General features: G+C 45.0%; 2 non-coding genes across 2 annotated transcripts; both read right to left on the bottom strand.

The window, feature by feature from the left end:
- Positions 1-14656: 14656 nt before the first annotated feature.
- Positions 14657-14819, bottom strand: LOC134987011 (U1 spliceosomal RNA). Its single transcript, XR_010192767.1, has one exon. It is a non-coding gene; the product is annotated as a U1 spliceosomal RNA (small nuclear RNA).
- Positions 14820-14971: 152 nt separating this feature from the next.
- LOC134986887 (U1 spliceosomal RNA) lies at positions 14972-15135 on the bottom strand. The gene has a single exon (XR_010192657.1). It is a non-coding gene; the product is annotated as a U1 spliceosomal RNA (small nuclear RNA).
- Between the last annotated feature and the right edge of the window lie 559 nt (positions 15136-15694).

The raw sequence follows: 15694 nt of genomic DNA, 5'->3' as shown, positions 1-15694 counted from the left end.
TCTAACAAAGGGTGAGACTCGCGTACGCAACTCAAAGGCCGACGCACGCAGCGTATATTACGCAACGGAGCGTCCGGGTACGCCCACGTAACTCAAATCACACGCTAGTGTTATTGTAACAGGCGAAAAGGTGGCAACGCGATAAATAGCGCAAATCTATTTTAGTGTCCGAAATTTAGATTAACAGATCCTTCTCCAAATTTACAACACATCTGGTCTAAAGGAAAGAAAATTTCTGCGCAGAAATAGAAATAGAAACAAAAGTGTACATGTGGTGAGTGAGTGTTTGCATATATAAGTTTATACAATTTTTTGAGGTTGAACCACAAGAAGTCGAGTTCTCGCAGGGTACATACATGTAAGTGACGTGCATGGTGGCAAGGGAGGCATCCTTTGTTAAACATAAAATCTGAGCATTAGAGTATAGCAGACCAGGAGGTCTATTGTAGCACAGACCAGGAGGTCCGGAATTGACCAGGAGGTCCAGGTACAGCAGACAAGGAAGTCCGCTATAAATAGAGAAAAGAGCACAACCCAGGGGGTTGGTGCAGAACCCATATAGGCCATTAAAGCTCATGCTGAAGGAATTCGCAGCCGCAATTTTCGATTCCACTGGTCGCTCTGCACATAAGATTAGTTGCTTATGTGCAGACTGATTGTACCGCACGTAATTGTGTGCATTAGTTAATCTGACCAGTACCATTTGTGTACGAAACGGGTCATAAACACTATTTGTACATTCTGACGTGATTTGTGTAATTTTTTATTTTCTGAAGGGAAGTTCGCTGGTCACTCAGGAATTATCCAACAACCAACAGTTACTGGAAAGGGTTAATGCTCTGCGGATCACACTCACATGTTCCAGTAAACGAAGGTTCATAGGGGCCCTGGGTCGAGTACGCCAGCACTAGGGCAGTGTGTAGGTCGTATTGGTCGGCGTGGGCGAGTGAGTGGGGTACTCGGTAAACCGCCACCGTCAGCCTATCTTGAACATTTTGGTTTTTGTAAGGGTTCGCTGAAGACCCTGATTGAAGGTCAGAGGTGGTGAAAGCAACACCTACAGGTATGGGGGCCAATTGTTCAGGTAGGGGGCGATCAACCTCGGTTCGGGTTGATTCAGTAAACCGACCAATCGGGTCGGCAAGGTACGTAATGTGTGAAAAATACGGTTCACACACAGAGGTTTTATGTGATGAATGGGAGAGAATGACGGTACATGACGGGGAGAAGTTCCCAAGAGTAGGCAGCTTTAGCCCAGAAGTGTTACAAAATCTTAGGAGGAGGATATGTCTCATTAAATCAACAAAGAGACGGATTAAACATTATGATTATTTGCAGTTATGGCAACAGGAGGGTGAAATACAGAGAGGATTGGCTCAGGCGGCGGGATCTAACCCTATCAGGAAACTGATAGCCACGGCACCGCCGCCACCATACATATCAGGAGAGAAATCGGTTGCGGAGAATGACGCATTAGGGTGTAACAAACAAACACTTAGCAACTGTGTAAATGTTAATAAGTTAACCAATGCAAGTATTAACCCGTGCAAGTTGTACCCTGTTTTGAACTTTCCCCAGGAGTGTGATCAAGAGGACGAATCGGCAACAATATCGGCGCTCTCTCTAGCAGCCACCATATCAGAAACAACAGTAGGCACGGCCCAACCCTTAAGATTAGTAACAAAGGCCCCTAGCGGAGGGACAGGTGAGGTCGTATCAACAGGTAAGTACGGCACCATACACTATGCTGAAACCATTTCACCACAGGCTGTAGAATCTACACAGAATGATGTTATTAAACTTGCTCCCGTTAGGGTAATAGCAGTTCCAAATGGGAAAACGGACACTACAGGAGTCACTCCTATCAGGAACATTGCCATGTACAGCCCGTTTTCCCGAATGGAATTAAGAACCATAGTGTCTGAATTCCCTGACCCTAGGAAAGACTTAGTTGCTAGCCAGAAATACATCAGAGACCTAGGGAACACTTTAGAGCCCAATAACAAAGACTGGCTGGTATTGCTGAGGGCTTGTTTACCCTCCAATGTCGACTCGGCTCAATTTTTAGCTGACTGTGGATTGGATCAGGATGTACCTCTTACAGATGTGTACAACAAAGACAATGTAAAAAGGATAAGTTTACAGTTAAAGGAGTATTTTCCAGCTGTAGTTAAATGGAACAAGATTTTCTCCATTAAACAAAAGGAGTCAGAAACAGCTGCAGAGTATTTTCACAGGGCATTACTAGATATGGCAAAATACACAGGCATAGAGGACATTAAAACAAACATAAACCATCGAGAAGTAGCAGTATCTGTACTAATGGATGGTTTAAAAGAGGCATTAAAGACAAGGGTACAGACCACACAACCATGTTGGCGAGGTCTGTCGGTGGCTACTTTGAGAGAGGCAGCTGTGGATCACGATCGGAATATCACCAGACACAGGGAATTACAAGGTGATAAGTTAATGGCCGTAAGTATACAGGCCCTGACCACAAGGCAGCCTTTGTATAAATCACCAAACCCTGTGGGTAAGTCGAATGTGGTAACCTGTTATTTCTGTCATAGAGAGGGACACTTTGCACGAGACTGTAAATCGAGAAACATACAAAAGTCTTATCAACCCCCTAGACAACGACACGACACACGACATTGGGAGCAGGGTCCGCAGAAACGGAGTTATGAGCCACATGCAGGGGAAACAAAAAGATACCCCCCGAACAGAGACTGGCAAGCCTCTGGCAGTTCCCAGTTAACCCCTTCACAAGTAGTTGCTGCCAGCGGGATTCAGGGAGGTCACCATACCCAATAGGGGTGTGGCCATACCTGTAATCTGCAGCCAGTAAAATTGATTGCAAGTCTTGGTAGTGAACCCGAAATTGCAATTGATGTAGCTGGTAAAACATTAAACTTTCTTGTAGATACGGGGGCGGCCAAATCAGTGATAAATTCGACAGTGGGCATGAGAACCACTGGTAAGACAATTCCAGCCATGGGAGTAACGGGAGTAGTCCAGCATTACCCTGCTAGCAAACCAGCCGAGATTACAATAGGGCCTTTACATACCAAGCATTCCTTTTTGCTGGCTGCATCGGCACCGACAAATCTCTTGGGAAGAGACTTATTGTGTAAAATGGGGTGCGTCATTTATTGTACTCCTGAAGGTGTATTCTTGGACATACCTGAGAATCACGCTCAGGAAGTGCGAGACATGTTAGACTCCCCATCAAAATTAATGTCACATACCATTATGACAAATAGGACTCCATCCCAAGTAGAAGAAATGACATCCCAGATACCAGAGTCACTGTGGACTAAAGACGGACAAGACACTGGATTGATGGCAAACGTAGCTCCAGTAGTTGTGCAAGTAAAAGATGGTAGGATAGCTCCAAAAATCCCACAATACCCTCTGAAGCCAGAGGTGGAGTTAGGAGTATACCCAGTAATAGAGCGCTTGCTACAACAGGGCATCCTGGTAAGAACATCCAGCACAGCCAATAGTCCCATCTTCCCTGTGAAAAAGAGTGGGGGGAGGGGTTACCGGCTAGTGCAGGATTTAAGGGGGATTAACAAAATAGTTGAGAGTCAGTTCCCCGTAGTGCCAAATCCAGCTGTCATCCTTATGCAAATCCCTCCCACTGCGAAATTTTTCACTGTTATTGACCTCTGCTCCGCTTTCTTTTCGGTACCTCTGCACCCTGACAGCCAATATTTGTTTGCATTTACATACAGAGGAGTCCAATACACATGGACTCGATTACCACAAGGTTTCATAGACAGTCCAAGTATATTTTCCCAGGCTTTGCATGATTGTTTACAGTCTTTCCAACCAGAGAGTGGATCAATATTGATACAGTACGTGGATGATTTACTACTGTGTTCAGATTCATTGGAAGCATCCCTGAAGGATACGAAACAGCTCCTGTTTCATCTTTCAGACACAGGACACAAGGTTTCCAAAGACAAGTTGCAATTATGCCAAACTAAAGTAAAATATTTGGGACACTGTCTAACACAAGGACTGAGACACCTGACCGCTGATAGAATTCAAGCAATTAGAGACATGACTCTGACTCAAACCCAGCAACAGATCAGAACGTTTTTAGGAATGTGTGGGTATTGCCGTAACTGGATCCCAGGATTTTCCATTCTAGCATTACCTTTGCAGGAGATGGTCTCCTCAAACAAGCCTGATCGGATTTCGCACACAGACGAGTCCGAGATGGCATTTGAGAGACTTAAACAGTGCCTAACGCAGGCACCAGCATTAGGTATGCCAGACTATGGGAAACCCTTTGAGCTGTACGGAACAGAAAGTGCTGGTTGCGCAGCAGGCGTCCTAACCCAAAAGCACGGTGATGCCAGCAGGCCGGTAGCATACTACAGCGCTCAGCTAGATACGGTAGCGCGATCCCTCCCCACATGCTTGCGAAGCGTTGCTGCGATAGCATTGCTAGTAACGAAAAGCGAAGATGTAGTGCTAGGTCACAACCTCACAATTCATACACCACATGCAGTGTCAGCCTTGCTAAATTCTGCCCAAACCAGACACGTCTCATCAGCGCGGTTTACAAGATGGGAATTGGCACTAATGGCCCCCGTAAACATCACCATAAGGAGATGCAGTGCATTAAATCCTGCAACATATCTCCCAGGTGTGCCTGGACAGGCACAAAGGGTGGAGGATGAGAGTGGTGGGGAAGGAGAATTTAATACAAAGGAGGACACACATGATTGTATGGAATATTTGACCCAAAATTTTACCGCAAGGCCTGACATCAGTGACAACCCACTGGAAGATGTAGATCTTACCTTCTACACGGATGGTAGTTGTCACAGACAGTCGGACTCGGGAGACTTGTGTACTGGATACGCAGTCGTAGATGATCAAGGCACCATAGAAGCAGAACCGCTAGGCCCACCTCACTCAGCCCAGGTTGCTGAACTGGTCGCCCTAACCAGAGCATGTGAATTGGCTAAGGGCAAATCAGCCAATATCTACACCGACTCTAGATACGCATTCGGGGTAGTCCATGATTTCGGAGCCCTATGGCGCCTCAGAAATTTCATGACGGCAGCTGGTACACCGGTAGCGCATGCAGCTCACATCAAAAGGCTTCTAGCAGCGATACAGGAACCCGACAGAGTGGCTGTTATCAAGTGTAAAGCACACACATATAGCCAGGACCCAGTATCACTTGGTAACAGCCGAGCAGACGAAGCTGCTAAGTTAGCAGCTGGTACCCCCAGACAGACAGACACCACACAACTGATGGTATTTAATACCATCAACACACAGAAGTTGTGTGAGATGCAAAATTTGTGTTCCACACAGGAAAAGGCAGTCTGGAAGGCAAAAGGATATGGCCAGGAGTCCTCAGGACTCTGGACGGATGGACAGGGTAAACCAGTGGCCCCCAGAGCATATCTTCCATGTTTAGCTGAGGCAGCACACGGGCTGACTCATCTGGGCAAGGAGGGAATGTGCAAGTTGGTAAGAGCATATTGGTGCGCCCCAGGATTTTCATCTCATGCAGGTAAGAGAGCAATGTCATGCCTTACCTGTTTGAGGAAGAACATCGGAAAGGCAATACCAACAGAACCATCTCATATCCCACCTACAGGCGGCCCTTTTCAGGTAATACAGATTGACTTTATTCAATTACCCCCTTCTCGAAATTTGAAATATGTACTTGTTTGTATAGATGTATTCTCAAATTGGGTTGAAGCATTTCCTGCGGCCACAAATACCACTATGTTTACTGCTAAGAAAATTGTGCAGGAATTTGTGTGTAGATATGGTATCCCTAGAATAATCGAAAGTGATAGGGGTACCCATTTTACAGGTGATGTCTTTCAAGGAATGTGTAAGTTGATGGGAATTGATAGTAAGCTGCACACTCCATACCGTCCACAGGCGAGTGCGAAGGTGGAAAGAGTGAACAGCACTATTAAAAATAAACTGAGCAAAGTTATGGCAGAAACAGGATTGGCATGGCCAGAAGCTTTACCCATAGTACTGTACAGCATCAGAACCACTCCCAGGTCCCCTCTTAATCTGTCTCCCTTTGAAATCTTGTTTGGTCGACAACCGCATGTTATGATTAACCCTCAGGATGATTTGAAGTGTAACAATGAAGTGACTGTAAAGTACCTGATTAACATGAGTAAACAGCTAAGGAATCAAAATGATAATTTGAAGTTATTGATTCCTGATTTACCAGATAGTAATTGTCATGACATTGAACCTGGGGATTATGTAATGATACGGAATTTTCTACGCTCAGGTTGCCTTATTGACAGATGGTCAGACCAAGTCTTATTGACTAGCACTACAGCATTGAAGGTTGTCCAGAGAGAGACTTGGGTTCATTCGTCCCATTGTAAGAAGGTTGCTGATCCAGAGAGGTCCCGTGATAAGGAACAGACGGTAGAGGAAGTTGTATCACTGGAGTGTCTGTTCCAGGAGGACTGAGGCGGCACCTGAGCATTGAAAATCACAAGATCAAAAGCAGTTGTCGATTCCCTGTTCCCTTTTATTGTTTTTCTCCACTTCCCATCCCCTCTCCCTCAAATTATTTTTCCCCCTTCTCATTCTTCTTCGTTTCCTCCTATAAGATGGACTTGCCCCAAGAGACTGTGATCCGGATTTTCCTGTTGACCATGATGTTGACCAGAGCAGTCTGTTCCGGCGAGAGTAACATGGAGGTCGAGAAAGGTTCTGGAATGGGTTCTGATGACAAAGATGGAGGCGTAGTTTTCCAAGAACAACTTAACCAACAAGTAAAGGCGAGTATCAGAAAACGATCCGATAGCATTGACAATAGAAGGAATTGTGAAGGATTGTTAGCTGAAGAAAACTGTATCTGTAGGCTCTGTGACAATGTAGTTGAGGATGGGTGCATCAAGTAATGCCAATCCAGTTTTAATATCCACATGGACCGGCAGCCCTTGAGTGACTATCACTCCTTAGTGGGTAGTTTGTTAAATCAAACAGATTGTTGGGTATGCTCTCAAGTACCTCAAGGTCATAGCAAATCAGGACTAGTACCATTTCCTTTAATGGTAGGGGAGGTACTTGAGCTAAAGGGTGGGGGACCGGTGGACAGGAGGTTTAATATCTCCAGTCCTCCTAGTTTGAAGCTCCACCAATATCATGTGGATAGATCCCTAATATGTTTTAACATTTCCAATCCCCGAAAGCCGGGAAATTGGGAAGTGTCATGGAGTAACCAAACCATGACCTTTTCATATAGAGCAGATAGAATGCCGACAGATACAGAGCTTATACGCCACATAGCCAGTAGAGAAAAATCTTTCCGATATAGGTATACCCTAGGAAGTAGGATTACGAGAGTTGGAGAGGTATCACCAGGATACTGTGCACATATCGTACAAACTGATACGTGTACCAGACAGATGGGAGAATTAGGGTTAGGAGATTTCACATGGAAGATGTGTAATATGGTTATGTCCTACTCCGTCCCATATGTTCTCCCCGATGATGCCTATTTCATATGCGGGAGGAAGGCGTATAAGTGGCTTGCCCCAAACTCTGAAGGATTGTGTTATATTGGAAAAGTACTGCCTGAAGTAATGACTGTATCACATGCCAAAATGAAAGATATACACCGTGGTGCCCAAGCTCCTTATACTCATACTCATTACGAGCACGTAGTTAAATGGCACCTGATAGAAAGAACAGAGCATCCGGCCTCTGACATGATCCATGAATCCACCGGGATTCAGGTTCTACTCGCGTTAGACATCACTCGCACCGCCAGAGGAGTGTTGAATTATAAATACATATCTGCGCTTGCAAATTTGTTAGACAATATCACAGAAATGTATGATGACACTTTTAGGTATACTGGAAGAGAGCTTCAAGCTTATAAAACAGAACTGGTTCAGCATAGAATGGTTCTTAATTATCTCACAGCAGTAACAGGTGGATATTGTGTCACACTGGCAACGCAGTACGGCGTGAAATGCTGCACATATATAACGAATAGTACCGAGGATCCGGTCGAGGTCATAGACCAAAAGATGGACGATATTCTCCAATTAAAGTGGGAATTTCGCAGGAGACACAATCTCACCCTTGCTGCTGTGGGTAATGAGCTGACTGGTTGGGTGTCATGGTTGAACCCGTGAAATTGGTTCTCTGGTTTAGGAGAATGGGCTCAAGGAGTCATAATGGATGTAGGGAAGTTTCTTCTATGTATCTTAGGTGTTGTCATAACGATTGGCTTGACATTTAGATGCGGTCAGGCTTTAATGAAGTGCAAACGTAGTACCAGGGTAATGAGTCTAAGGAGTGAGGAAATTGTAATTCCAATGGATTTGATTTATGACCCAACTGTAGAAACAATGATGTGATGAAAATGCGATTATACGGTCCGTTTCTTTCACCTGTTTTTCCGGTTTTTCCAAGGTAAAAAGACCCACTTTTTGACGAGGAATTTGATGACCCTGTATACAGACAACTGATGGATTAAAGAAGAAGTTTTGACAACCTTATACACAGATATTTGATGAACTATGCCATAGACCCCCAGTTTCCCTAGAAATTTTAAAATTACGCTAGCCCAACACTTTTGTAAGTCTATGGACATTGACAAAGCTTTTTGCCCACACCTTTTGACAAAAGCCCAAAGAAGACTGCATTCAACAGACACCGAACAAGACTTCAACCGACAAATGTTCATTAACCTGACATAGAATACCACTGCATTTACCATAATTGTGTCTTATCTTCATCTCTACAACCTTCAGGTAATTACACACATAGGGGTAAATTTACTAAGGTCCCGATTTTGACCAAGATGCCGTTTTTTTATCAAAGTGTCATCTCGGTAATTTACTAAGCAATAATCACGGCAGTGATGAGGGCATTCGTAATTTTTTGGAAGTCCAACAAAAAAAATACAAATGAATACACCATCGGTCAAAACGCGGCTGTTTAAGTATGAATCTCGGTAATTTACTAAGAAGTGCAAAGCAAAAAAAAAACAAACACTGCCGTGAAAAATTACAACTCGTAAAAAAGTGCTAAAAAAAAACAGACCTGCTTTTTTAATCCGTGATTGTATAGGCATGCACGGATCCATGAGATCCGTGCATGTATATCAGTGGGAAGGGGTTGGAAAGTGGTTATTTTCTTTAAAAAAATTGCGTGGGGTCCCCCCTCCTAAGCATAACCAGCCTCGGGCTCTTTGAGCCGATCCTGGTTGCAGAAATATGGGGAAAAAATTGACAGGGGTTCCCCCATATTTAAGCAACCAGCATCGGGCTCTGCGCCTGGTCCTGGTTCCAAAAATACGGGGGACAAAAAGAGTAGGGGTCCCCCGTATTTTTAAAACCAGCACCGGGCTCCACTAGCTGGACAGATAATGCCACAGCTGGGGGTCACTTTGATATAGTGCCCTGCGGCCGTGGCATCAAAAATCCAACTAGTCACCCCTGGCCGGGGTACCCTGGGGGAGTGGGGACCCCTTCAATCAAGGGGTCCCCCCCCCAGCCACCCAAGGGCCAGGGGTGAAGCCCGAGGCTGTCCCCCCCCCATCCAATGGGCTGCGGATGGGGGGGCTGATAGCCTTTTGTGATAATGAAAATATATTGTTTTTAGTAGCAGTACTACAAGGCCCAGCAAGCCTCCCCCGCATGCTGGTACTTGGAGAACCACAAGTACCAGCATGCGGCGGAAAAACGGGCCCGCTGGTACCTGTAGTACTACTACTAAAAAAATACCCAAAAAAAGACAAGACACACACACCGTGAAAGTAAAGATTTATTACATACATGCACACAAACATACATACATACTTACCTTATGTTCACACGAGGGTCTGTCCTCTTCTCCAGTAGAATCCAAGGGGTACCTGTTGAATAAATTCTACTCACCAGATCCCGGGTCCCAGGGTCCTCGGGGCAACCATTTGTAATCCAGGTACTTGCATAAAATAACAAAACAGAAAGCCGAGCCACGAACTGAAAGGGGCCCCATGTTTTCACATGGGACTCCTTTCCCCGAATGCCAGAAACCCACTCTGACTTCTGTCTAAGTGGGTTTCTTCAGCCAATCAGGGAGCGCCACGTTGTAGCACCCTCCTGATCGGCTGTGTGCTCCTGTACTGAGTGACAGGCGGCACACGGCAGTGTTACAATGTAGCGCCTATGCGCTCCATTGTAACCAATGGTGGGAACTTTCTGCTCAGCGGTGACGTCACTTTAGGTCAACCGCAGGGCAGAAAGTTCCCACCATTGGTTACAATGTAGCGCATAGGCGCTACATTGTAACACTGCCGTGTGCCGCCTGTCACTCAGTACAGGAGCACACAGCCGATCAGGAGGGTGCTACAACGTGGCGCTCCCTGATTGGCTGAAGAAACCCACTTAGACAGAAGTCAGAGTGGGTTTCAGGCATTCGGGGAAAGGAGTCCCATGTGAAAACATGGGGCCCCTTTCAGTTCGTGGCTCGGCTTTCCGTTTTGTTATTTTATGCAAGTACCTGGATTACAAATGGTTGCCCCGAGGACCCTGGGACCCGGGATCTGGTGAGTAGAATTTATTCAACAGGTACCCCTTGGATTCTACTGGAGAAGAGGACAGACCCTCGTGTGAACATAAGGTAAGTATGTATGTATGTTTGTGTGCATGTATGTAATAAATCTTTACTTTCACGGTGTGTGTGTCTTGTCTTTTTTTGGGTATTTTTTTTAGTAGTAGTACTACAGGTACCAGCGGGCCCGTTTTTCCGCCGCATGTTGGTACTTGTGGTTCTCCAAGTACCAGCATGCGGGGGAGGCTTGCTGGGCCTTGTAGTACTGCTACTAAAAACAATATCTTTTCATTATCACAAAAGGCTATCAGCCCCCCCATCCGCAGCCCATTGGATGGGGGGGACAGCCTCGGGCTTCACCCCTGGCCCTTGGGTGGCTGGGGGGGGACCCCTTGATTGAAGGGGTCCCCACTCCCCCAGGGTACCCCGGCCAGGGGTGACTAGTTGGATTTTTGATGCCACGGCCGCAGGGCACTATATAAAAGTGACCCCCGGCTGTGGCATTATCTGTCCAGCTAGTGGAGCCCGGTGCTGGTTTTAAAAATACGGGGGACCCCTACTCTTTTTGTCCCCCGTATTTTTGGGACCAGGCGCAGAGCCCGATGCTGGTTGCTTAAATATGGGGGAACCCCTGTCAATTTTTTCCCCATATTTCTGCAACCAGGATCGGCTCAAAGAGCCCGAGGCTGGTTATGCTTAGGAGAGGGGACCCCACGCAATTTTTTTTTTGGATTTTACAGTGTTTAATTTAAAAAAAAAAAAATGAACCCCAGCACGGATCACACAGATCCGGCCGAGATTCATTGTAAAAAAGTCGGCAGTGTTTTGCTAATCACTGCCGTAAAAATTAAAAAAAAAACACGAATGACATCGACATCGGAACAAAAGAAAAACCCGAATACGACAGCTTAGTAAATCCGTCGTAACAAATTTAAAAAGTTGCAGTTTTACACTTTCGATGTCATTCGTGATTGAACTTTGACCTGAAACGGGAAAACACGAATCTTAGTAAATTTACCCCATAGTCGATAGGGAATACCCGCACAGATATCAGCATTCACATATTCCCCCATTCATGTATCATCAACTAAAATGTGCTCCCCCATTTTGTTACAACCACAGCCGAAAAGAGCTCGGTAAAGTTTGACAGCCCATCCACAGACCCGTACCACGGGATAAGAAGGAATTCAAATGTATACTTCGCAATACCTCGAAGCTTGATTTAAAACACGTACGGCACGATGATACATGACCCCCCAAACATGGATTCATACACACATGCTTCTGCTATCTCAATAGGTCATACCCTTTTCCTACCTTCTCCTCTCCTCCCTTACCCAATCATAGAAATGTATTTACACTTGATATATATTTTTCTCGTTTTGAAATGTTTTAGGAAGTGGCAGTTATTGTTGACTGCCAAAGGGTGGACTGTCAAAGTCAGAAAAATATCACTATGCACACTGCCATATCTGCACCTCATGCGAGCTCCCGCTGCGCGTGCAAGAGTTCTCCCGTGCGTGCGCATACTCGCAGTATCGTGCACCCGCAGGCGCACGATATGCGGATTTACGGTAGAGTTTGTATGCGTCTAGCGGGCGACTCAATCGATATATATTTTAACCATATAATATATTTTGTAGATTATGGTCCCTTTGATAGAATCTGAAAGTTTAGTTAATATAGCATGTTCATGGACAGAGAGATCCCTCTTTGTTTGATACGAAGGGTCAGACATGAGTCATACAGTGGTGTTTAGTATCCATCGGAAGAGTATTTAATTAGCAATATTCCGGTGTTGGTTTGAAGCAGATTAATCGCTCGTGCGAATAGTTATGGACATAAGAAGTTTATGTACTTTTACTATTATTTGCACTTACTTATCCATGCGGCGGGAAACCTAGTTTCCCACCCACCTGAGCAGTTGGAAATAGTCACAGCCCACCTGTATGAATCAACCTATAACCTTTTGTTATAATGCGAAGACGAATTCCTGTGTCCAATGAACAATGAGATTGTAGGGACCATTGAATTGTATTGTGTGTGTGGGGCATAAATAGACAAGCCGATCATATCCAGCTCTCACTCTTCAACGGTTCTCATTGCTGATAATCGGGAGCTGGATATCCAGAGGCGCATGCGATCGTTCCCCTTGTGCGTAAGTTTTTCTCCGCAATCATATTGTCTTTATTGGTATTGTGGGCCATATCTCTCTCTCTCTCTCCTCTCCTCTTTCTCTCATTTTTTTCCTTAAACGTACTTGTATTGTATTGTATTTCCTGTGTAGTTATCTGGTTAGTTAGTCTATGTTATATTGGTAGTGTATGACTTGCATTGTATTATTATTTTGCAAGTATAACATTCATATAAGGCATTAGACCCTAAGCCCGGCATTTGTGTATTTCTTATGGTGTTAAGTATTCTCAGGTCTGTCGGAGACGCTCGAACAGCTTTAAGTTAATAAGGTTACATTGTGTTGCATCTACACCCCACTATTACACTAAGGTTTTTCCTGTATAATACATTGTTCATGGTTTACATGTAAAGGTTTAACATTGTGAGCGTCTGCGCCGCTGGTGATCTTCTCGTGGTCCCGAGCGTACGCTACGCTAAGCGATTGCTACGCAACGTGCGTACCCTTACGGTACTCCAGACGTCAATAGCGTACAGTGTTCTTAGGCCTCTTAAAGGGTTTTAAGTAAGATAAATATTTAGCTTTATCAAAACCTTTTAGGGTAACATAAATCCATGCCACTACTAAAGCATTTCTTGTGGCGCAGGGGAAACATCAAATGCACTCTATGCAGCTAGTCCCATGTTCGAATCCAACCCGCTCAGCTTAACATCCATATTATTTAATTACTTTTAATGGGATCATTCTATCAATTCATTTTTACCTTTAATTTTTGTTAATATTATTTCTATATTTCATTATTTTAACCCCTGGAATAATTACATTGCTGTTTAAACAACAAAAAGAATTGAAGAAAAAATAAATATTAAACAGACAATTTAAGGATTCGAAGATTTAAATATTTAAAGATTTTAAAATTTAAAACAGGGAGGGGGGGGGAGGGAGGGGGGCCTTTTGGGAGAAGGAGGGGGGAAAAATAAAAATAGAAAAAAAAAATATATATATAGAACCAAGAGAAAGTGTAAAAAGAGGATGGAGGAAGAAATCTGATGTTCATCATTACTAGTGGATTTTACTAAAGAACTTTAAAGGAACACACACAACAGGATTATACAGTTTCATCCTAAGAGGAAAGCTGTTTCCAAAATAGCTACTTCTAATAATTTTGTTTATTTAATAAACATACAATAAATGGATATTCAATAAATAATATATTAGGTAAATCAATAGATAAAATCTTCAGAGACTGCCAATGTTGTTCAGTTCGATGCTCTCATTCAGACCATCAGGTGTAAGGGTACCCAAAGAAAAAATCCAAAATGCCTCCCTTGTCAAGTAAAGGAGATTCAACTGAGGCAGCACAAGGGAACTCTCATCTGGGGACAACAACTGCAGGGAGAACACATATTTTCAGATGAACATGGGAGGGCAGAAGGCTGCCTAATACTGAAGCACCCCCAAACAACAAACCAAATGCAACAACTAGTACAAGCATTCCTGGGGGAAGGCCTGCAGCAGATGGATTTGCATATGGTGATGTCATCCAAGCAGTGGGTCAAAGTTGGCTTCAACCCTCGTCTGCATATGAAAAGAGAAAAGGGGCGTGCAGGGCATGGCGGCCTTTTGCGGCGCTTGGATGACCCCTAATTCACATTAAACACCTCCACCCTCCTTCGGTGTGGGGCTCATGTTGGCTATGCCCCAGCCCCTGAAGCATTCAAGCTGATTACTTGCAGCAGCTAGGCACTGTAATAGCTCCAGAGCTGCTCTGTAAGGCAACTAAAAGGGTGTGGGCCCTGCAGCACTACCTGTAGTTCGCATTGTGCGTTGGAAGGCACAAAGTAAGCAGACGGGAGAAGTCAAGATAGTGCGCAAGGGCATAGAAGGGAGTGGCTCAAGAAAAGAGAAGTGTAAACAGACAGCAAACTAGGCTGGAGAGAGACATGAGACAAAGAGATCTGAATTATACGAGAGCCGACCAGGGGAAACACAAATTATGCAGTCAAGTTTCCCACATTTGGGGATATCGCAGGAACAGCACACCCAGAGTGCAATTGGTGAGCCTTGCCCTGGGAGAAGCACCTTCATGATCATAGTATCTCACCTAGCAGGTAAGTAGGAGTTGGGCTAGAGCTGGGGAGGGTCGCTGCTCGGGCACCCCCCTGTCAAGTGAAGGAGATCCAACTGAGGCAGCACAAGGAAACTCTCGAAAGAAGAACAAGGCTAGAGGAAGATCTGAGACAAAGAAATCTGACTTTTACCAGAGCTGACCAGAGGAAAGCACAAACACAGTCCCCCACTACCACAAATAATGCTGTCAAGTTTACCACATTTGGGGAAATAACAGGGGTCAGCATACCCAGAATGCAATGAATGAACCTCACCCTGGGAGAACAATCTTCATGACCATGGTATCTCCTATGCAAAATAAGTATGATTTGGGATAGGGCTGGAGAGGGCCGCTGCTCAGGCACATCTCTGTCAAGTAAAGGAGATTCAACTGAGGCAGCACAAGGGAACTCTCATCTGGGGACAACAACTGCAGGAGGTACACATATTTTCAGATGAACATGGGAGGGCAGAAGGCTGCCTAATACTGAAGCACCCCCAAACAACAAACCAAATGCAACAACTAGTGCAAGCATTCCTGGGGGAAGGCCTGCAGCAGATGGATTTGCATATGGTGATGTCATCCAAGCAGTGGGTCAAAGTTGGCTTCAACACTCATCTGCATATGAATAGAGAAGAGGGGCGTGCAGGGCATGGCGGCCTTTTGCAGCGCTTGGATGACCCCTAGTTCGCATTAAACACCCCCACCCTCCTTCGGTGTGGGGCTCATGTTGGCTATGCCCCAGCCCCTAAAGCATTCAAGCTGATTTCTTGCAGCAGCTGGGCACTGTAACAGCTCCAGAGCTGCTCTGTAAGGCAAGTAAAAGGGTGTGGGCACTGCAGCACTACCTGTAGTTCGCATTGTGCATTGGAAGGCACAAAGTA

Source organism: Pseudophryne corroboree (genome assembly GCF_028390025.1).
Source record: "Pseudophryne corroboree isolate aPseCor3 chromosome 7 unlocalized genomic scaffold, aPseCor3.hap2 SUPER_7_unloc_6, whole genome shotgun sequence".
Taxonomy (NCBI): domain Eukaryota; kingdom Metazoa; phylum Chordata; class Amphibia; order Anura; family Myobatrachidae; genus Pseudophryne; species Pseudophryne corroboree.
The sequence above is the reverse complement of the archived record's forward strand: the minus strand, read 5'-3'. Positions and strand labels throughout refer to the sequence as shown.